The 7,402-nt window shown below is 45.3% G+C and overlaps 1 protein-coding gene across 3 annotated transcripts in view; it reads right to left on the minus strand.

Annotated features, from left to right (window-relative positions):
* Positions 1-1,214, minus strand: part of TAB2 (TGF-beta activated kinase 1 (MAP3K7) binding protein 2) — a 107,643-nt gene extending 106,429 nt beyond the window's left edge. For 2 of the 3 annotated variants that reach the window (XM_020986582.2, XM_020986585.2), the window contains exon 1: positions 1,125-1,214. The gene's annotated coding sequence lies outside the window, so the exon portion shown is untranslated. The remainder of the gene's footprint in view (positions 1-1,124) is intronic. The other variant, XM_020986584.2, reaches the window with a different exon arrangement.
* Positions 1,215-7,402: the final 6,188 nt, after the last annotated feature.

Here is a 7,402-nt window from a genome sequence, read left to right on the forward strand (position 1 = left end):
AATAAAAAGTACTGAAAATCTTCTAATTAGAACCGGGACCTCATTAATACGGGGGTGCGGGGGGAGGGCCGAGGGGGAGAGGACCGAGGAAGCGGCAAATTCCCTCTACTAGAAACCTCTCTTATCAGAAACATTTGAAGAATTTCTCCACAACAATTATGTTGACTCGAAGAATGGGAACCCTAACATCTCAAATATACTATATATGGAATCGAACAAGACCAAACACATAAATACACAAACTCACACGGTCTCTGACACTTTGGTATACAAATCGGTCGGATGAACCCCAGAGCACGGACAACACAACCACGCACCTGTCACCTGTAAGAACACAACTAGCTACTCTCTCTCCACCCCATTCTCCCCCCCGCCCCCCAAACAAACATACATTCCATCCACCTTAGCCGGATCTGTAGCTGATGGGACAGAGGCAGAGAAAGAGTAAAGATTAAAAAAAAAAACCACAACAAAACCCCAAACCAAAAACCCCTCCGGGAAGACAGAGAGACCCCTTTAAAATGGGCGTCATTAAAATGGATGGAGAGGAAGGAAGGACCGGTATCTCCCACTCCTCTCAAGTACTCCAGCCCCTCCCCCCCGCCCAAAGTCTTCCTTCCCCAGAGCAGCGCCCCCCGGAAAGTTTTCTTCCCCCACCCCCCCACCCCACCCCCATTTCAATCACTAGCGCACACAGAGACACTTTTACATTTGGCTAAGGGGCGGATCGAGGGCAATGGGGCAGCGGCAGCAGGAGCAGCAGCAGCAGCAGCAGCAAGAAGCCCTCCCCCACCTTGGGGCTCTCCCCGGTGCTGGGCTCCGAGGAAGCCCCCGGGCGGGCTCGACGCTCCCCTCCGCCCCGCCCCCCCGCCCCGCGCCGGACGTCCTCGGGCTCGGGAAGACCCTCTCTCCACCTTGCCACCGCGGGGGGAGGGGGAGAGAAGGGAGAGGGGGTGTGGAAGGGGAAAGCGAGAGGAAGCAGCAGGCGCCCCAGGCGCACGGGCCTGCAGAGCCCGGGGAAGCTCCTGCCAGCCGGGGCCCGAGGGAGGTGCGGGCAGCCGAGGGGAGAAGGGGGGAGGAATCCGGGGGAGCCCCGCAAAGGCCCGGCAGCGCGCTCCGCTCACCCTTCGCCGTCGTCGCCGCGGCCGCTACCGCCGCCGCCTCTCCCACTAGGGCAGCCGTCTCCGTCTCCGTCTCAGTCTCCGCAGCCGCCGCCGCGGCCACCGCCAGCGCCGCCGCCGCCTCCTATTCCACCCGGCAGGGGGGACACCTCAGCGCTCCCTCCCTGCTCAGCTCCCTCCGATCTGCTGCCTCCGCCGCCGCTTCTCGTGGCCGAGGGGGAGGGGAGACGAGGAGAGGGGGTCGGGCTGGGTCGCCCCGCCGGCGGCAGCAGCAGCAGCAGCAGCAGGTCGAAGGCGATGGGGTGGGTGGGTGGCGGCGCCGCTCCCCGATCCTCTCCGCTCGGCTCGGACTTGCTCGGCCTCCCTCCCTCTTCCCCCACCCCCCCGCTCACGCTCCAGCCCTCCCCCCACCCCCCCAGCGCTCTCGCTCGCTCTCGTTCTCTTCGCCAGCAGAGTCCAAACCAAAATACTGTCACACAATATGGCGGCCCGAGCAGCGAGCAAACACCGCGAGATTTCGGCTCCCCCGGCCCCCCCCATACACACTTACACACACATACACACACCCCTCCAGTCCTTTCCCCTCCCTCCCGCCAGCCGGGAAGGCGGGGGCTGACCCGACGGAGGAGGGATGCTCTTGCTCTGCCACCTTCTCAATTCCTCTCTCTGTGTCTCTCTGTCTCTCTCTCTCTCTCTCTGTGTCTCTGTGTCTCTCTCTCTCTGCTCTCCCTCGTTCTCTCTTTTACCTACTTTCTCTCTTCTTCTCTCGTTCTTTCTTCCCCTGTCACTCTCATTCTCTCAATCTCTCTTCCACCACTGTCCCTCTCTCCGTCTCCCGCTCTCGTCCTCTCTCTTCTCTCGTTCTTTCTCCCCTCTCTCTGTCACTCTCATTCTCTCTCACCACTTTGCCCTTCTCTCTTTCTCTCGTTCTCTCTCCCACTCACTTGGTCCTCTTTCATTCTATTTCTCTCCCTTTCTGTTAATCTCTCTCTCCCACTTTCCCTCTCTCTCCCTTTCTCCCACACCCTTTCTCTCTCTTGCCTCTCTCTATTTTCTCCCTCCTCACTCTTTCTCTTTCCCTCTCTTTCTCACTGTCTCTATTTCTCTCCGTGTCTCTCTTTGCCTCTATGTTTCTACCTGTGTTTTTCTCTTTTTCCCTCTCTCATAGACAAATACACACCTCTCCTTAGTTTAAAGTAAGAAAGTGACTCCAGGACAAGCCCCTACCCCTACAACTAAGGGGAGACAATTCCAGCAGAACACAGCCAGAGTTTGATTTAAACTGATGAAAGAAAGAGAGCTTTCCCTAACCGCCGTTCCATCTCCATTTCCCCACACCACAGAGCATCTTGTCTTGTTCCTAAGAACGAAGAGATGGAGCTCCTAGGTGGAGGTTAAGAGAGCTGAATACCAGAGATGCGCTACTGAGTTCACTCTGTTCCTCTTTTTCTCAGTCTTTCACACACACACACACACACACACACACACACACACACACACACACACACACACACACACCCCTTCAAGTCTAGTACAGATGGCCAAGCAAGGAAGGAGGGGGAAGGGAGATAGGAAGCCCTAGGAGTAGGGGAGATGCTGTTGTTGCTCCTTCTGGTGAACTCTACTTCTCTGTGCTCTGCCTTAGGTACTGAGGAAAGGGGGAGGAGTATGTGGTGAGGGGAAAAGGGAGGAGGAAGCATAGTGGAAAGGAAGGAATAAGAGATGCTGAAACTGCTGCTGTTCTCTCCTTCCAACTTTGGTTTCTGTGTGGGACCAACCATGGAGGGGGATGGGAAATGATGCCTTGCGGTTGCTTGGGATGCAAGACATCCCGATTAAGTGGTGGGACAGAGGACTCAATCCCCTCAGATCAGCAAGGGGGAGGTGAAGCTCTGCTGGTTGTGAAAGAACGAGGCATAACAGGGGCATGTCACAGCAAATGAGTATTTATTTTTTGGCAGTCTAGGAAATTATAAGTGAGAGGACCTAGTTTACTGACCTTGGATCTACCCCAAAGTAACAGCTTTTAAGGATTTCAAAAAGAGTTGGATACTTAGTGTTTTCAAACCTTTAAAAAATTAATCTTAATGTTGTTTATGTTTTTTTTTAATTTTATTTTAATTGTCCATTCCTAGAAGTCCTAGGAACAGAGCCAGAAACATTTAAATATTGTTGTGAGGTGGGAGTGGGACATAATTCAAGCCTTTTCTATTTCCCCAAAAAGGGGAACATCTGTTTAGTTTCCTTCAATAAATGGACTATCACTAAAAGATTTCTTACAATTTGGGGTATTTATTTGAAATTGTAGTGGTCTAACAAAATTCTAAAACAGTATTGTTTGTATAGTATCTCTATCAAAAATGCCCAGGTTCTTCCTTCAAAAATTTCTTAAAATTTACCCTTCTAACAGTTCTGAAAGACAAGATTATTTTCTTCCTTGTAATTACAGTCTGATTACTGTAGATCCAGTGAGAATTTTAATATTTGATGCTGTCTTTAAAGTTTTGAGGTTTCTTTTCCCTACTCCTCTTAAAAAGATACTAAAAAATCAGTAAGTCAAATCAGCAAGCATTTATTAAGTGCCTACTATTTGCTAGGCATTGTGCTAAGGACTGGTCTGAAATCGGATGTAATGTCACCCAGTTTAGGTCCTGAACATACTTTAAAGAACATTTATGCATTTAATTTTTTTTTCAGAATCTTCTTTTAGAGTTGAAATTTTGATATGTATTCCCATATGAGAGCCAGCATGTGGTAGTGGGTAGAGACCAAAGAATCAGGTAGACTCAGTGGGAGTCCTGCCTCTGACACAGAGTGGCCTTATGACCCTGGGCAAGTCATATCTTGATGCCCCATGCAACTCTAGGTGTAGGTCTGCTTTGGTAGAGAATGTGTTTCCTCATTAGAAGTTTCCCATACCAATGAAATCACAGATCCAGTACAAATTTTCACTCTATTGGTGATCTTGAGAATCAAGAAAATTGGGATTTCTTTAAAAACAAAGATTTTATATTTTGTTTCATCCACTGGTGAATGGAAAACTGGTGAAAATATAAACTCAGATGATCTCTGGAAAAACTATTATTATTAATTTGAAGAGAATTGCTGAAGTAATTTTAGATGATAATAATTAAATTATTTGTTAAATAGACTACATCTTTGAGATCTCTGCAAGGCCCTCTTCTTATAGAAGATGAAATATATTTATGTGAAAATGGTTCTTTGTAAAAATTAGCAAGGAAGGTTACTTAGTAACAGTATGGTATAGGCACTGAACTTGGAGGATTTGGGTTTGAGTATAGATCCATGACCTTGGGAAAGTACTTCCTTTCTCAAGGCCTGGATTTCCTCATTCATAAAATGAGGAAGTTGTACTAAGTGATTACTAAGGACTAGTGTAACTCTAAGTCAATCCTATGATACTCCTATGATGATAGAGTCCTGGTGACTCTACCTTCTTGGTCTCAGTGACATTCCTTCTTTTCGATTCTCATTGCTGTCATCACCTCAGAATGTGACACTAAATGCGGCACATTTAGCTATCCTACTCATAACTGGATAATCATAAATGATTCCCACCTCAAAATTTCTATAGCATTTTATTTGGGCCTTTCTTTTGCATTTGTTACAATCTGCCTTGAAATTAGTTGTATACTATCTTGTCTCTTCTGTCTGACTATAAGCTTACTGAGGGTAAGAATTATGTTAAGATGAGCTTGGGAAGCAGAAGGCTCCTGGCAGCCCTTTTTACTATTTTTGTTATCCCCAGTATCTGGCACAGTGCTTTATAAATGCTTGCTAAATTTGTTGTTGAATTGAATTTATTTAATTCAATTCAAATTTTTCTTTTTAGGCAATTGGGGTTAAATGACTTGCCCAGGGTCACACAGCTGGTAAGTGTCAAGTGTTTGGTCTGAGGCCGTGCTCTATCCACTGCGCCACCTAGCTGTCCCTCAATTCAATATTTTAATACACCTACTATATGCGAGGTGTTTCGGGGTATACTGGTAGGAACACACTCTTGCATCCAAATTAGAAGGCCTTATATTTCAGAAAGTTCTCCCACACTCCAAATGGAGACATATTAGCACAAATGTCTATTTTTCCACTACTGCAGGGCTCAATGACAGACTTGAGATTCAATAAGGGAAGTTATAGAACAGTTTTAGGAAGTCAGGTCTTACTTCCTTTGCCACAGATTTCTAAGTGAACTTAGCAAGTGATTTTACTTAAACTCAAATTTTTTGATTTCTCCATTTGCAATTTCATTAAATGCAACTCAACAAACTTTAAAAAAAAGCATTTTCCAAGTTATGTACTAAGCATTAAGTGTTTAAAGAAAAAAAAGTACAGTCTTTGATCTCACAGATTTTACATTCTGAGGGAAAGAGCATATACATATAAGATATATAGAAGAACATATGAAGGTAATCTGAAAGGGGAGACATTAGCAGCTGAGGAGACCAGAAAAGCATTAGGGTTAACATGCAAGCAACTATGAACATACAAGATACATACAGAATATATCATGGTAGTAATTGTAGAGGAGAAGGGGGTTGGGAAGGAAGAGACAAAAACACTAGGAAAGGTTTCCCAGAAGGTGGGATTTGATCTGAGTCTTGAAAGAAGCCAGGGAAACCAAAAGGCAGTGATGAGAAGGCAGAGAACATTCTAGGCTTCGGTACAGCCAAAGCAAAGATACCAGGAAGCTATACAAAGTATCATATTTGATGAATTACAGGTAGACCAGTATATCTGGCTTATAGAGTGTGAAGAAGAGGTTAGTAAAATGTAAGAAGCCTGGAGGTAGATTGCAGTGGGGAGAGATTTGAGACAACATCAGTTAGAAGGCCTTTGCAGTAGTCCAGGTGAGAAGGAATGAGAGCCTGAAATTAGAGTGGTGTTGTTGAGAGAAGGTGATATATTCAAGAGATGTTGTAAAAGTAGAAGCAACAAAGTTAGGGTGCTTTGCTCAAATACTTGGTAAATATTACTTCCTACCAAGCTGAAGAAAAAACCATTCAATTGTCTATACTACTTTTTTTCTCTTTAGAACAGAGAAAATGGTTCATCTAATAGAGTCTTAGTCAATAAACATAAGCACCTACTATGTGCCAGCCACTGTGCTAATCACTTAAAAAGAAATACAGTCCCTGCCCTCAAGGACTTAACATCTAATGGGAGAAGACAGTACTCAAAAGGAAGCAGAAGGGTTGGGGGCACCAGAGCATATGTTTGTGGAACCAAAACCAAGCAAAGCAGCTGATGGAAAATGAAGACTTCAGTTGGGAAATTCTGAGCCCTCTATAAAAGAAGACATTGGGAAGAGGTTGCTTCACTGTCCAGCCCCTCAATCAGGGTAAAGAGGCAGCAGTGTATGCTGAGAAAGTGCTCTGTATCAAAGCTAGGTTAGTCGCCTAGATGATGAGATTTCAGGTGATTCTGGGGAGGCATGATATTTGTGGAGTCAAAAACAAGCACAGCAACTGATGGAAGAAGAAATATCAAGTCTTGTGCATCCCTTCTCATCTGTCCACCTATTTCCACCTCATCCATCCTTTGAAACCCAACTTAAATAGCACTTCTTCCGTGAAGCCTTTTCTGATCCACCTATTCATAATGATGCTCTCCCTACTGCCTTGTACCTCATATAACATTTCACTTATACCTTTCTGACTCATTACCATTTGTTGGCTTTTATTATAATAATTTGTGTATCCCGTTCCTTCTACTAGACCATAACATCAGAATGAGCTCCCTTCTCATTTCTACCTCCTAGCTTCCCTGGCTTCATTCAAGTCCTAGCTAAAAACTCGTATTCTAAAAGTAATTTTTGTTTTGTTTTTTTCCTTTTTGGTGAGGCTATCGGGGTTAAATGACTTGCCCAGGGTCACTCAGCTAGTAAGTGTCTGAGGTCACATTTGAACTCATGTTCTTCTGACTCCAAGGCCAGAGCTCTATCTACTTCACCATCTAGCTGCCCCTAAAAACTCATATTCCAAAGGGAGCTTTTGCCTGACTCTTTTAATTCTACTGCCTTTCCTTTGTTGATTGTCACCAATTTATCCTTCATATAACTTGTTTGTGCATATTTGTTTGCATGTTGTCTCTCCCTTTAGACTCAGAGTGTGAACCATCTCTTGTCTATCTCTTTCTTTGTATCCCTGGCACTTAGCACAGTGCCTGGCACATAGGAATTGTTTAATAAATGTTAACTGACTGACAAACTCCAAGAGAGGTAGAAACTGTATCTTGTCTAAATTTTGTCTCTCCCCAAAGCC

This window comes from Phascolarctos cinereus, unplaced genomic scaffold, assembly GCF_003287225.1.
Source record: "Phascolarctos cinereus isolate Bilbo 61053 unplaced genomic scaffold, phaCin_HiC Scaffold_5;HRSCAF=322, whole genome shotgun sequence".
Taxonomy (NCBI): domain Eukaryota; kingdom Metazoa; phylum Chordata; class Mammalia; order Diprotodontia; family Phascolarctidae; genus Phascolarctos; species Phascolarctos cinereus.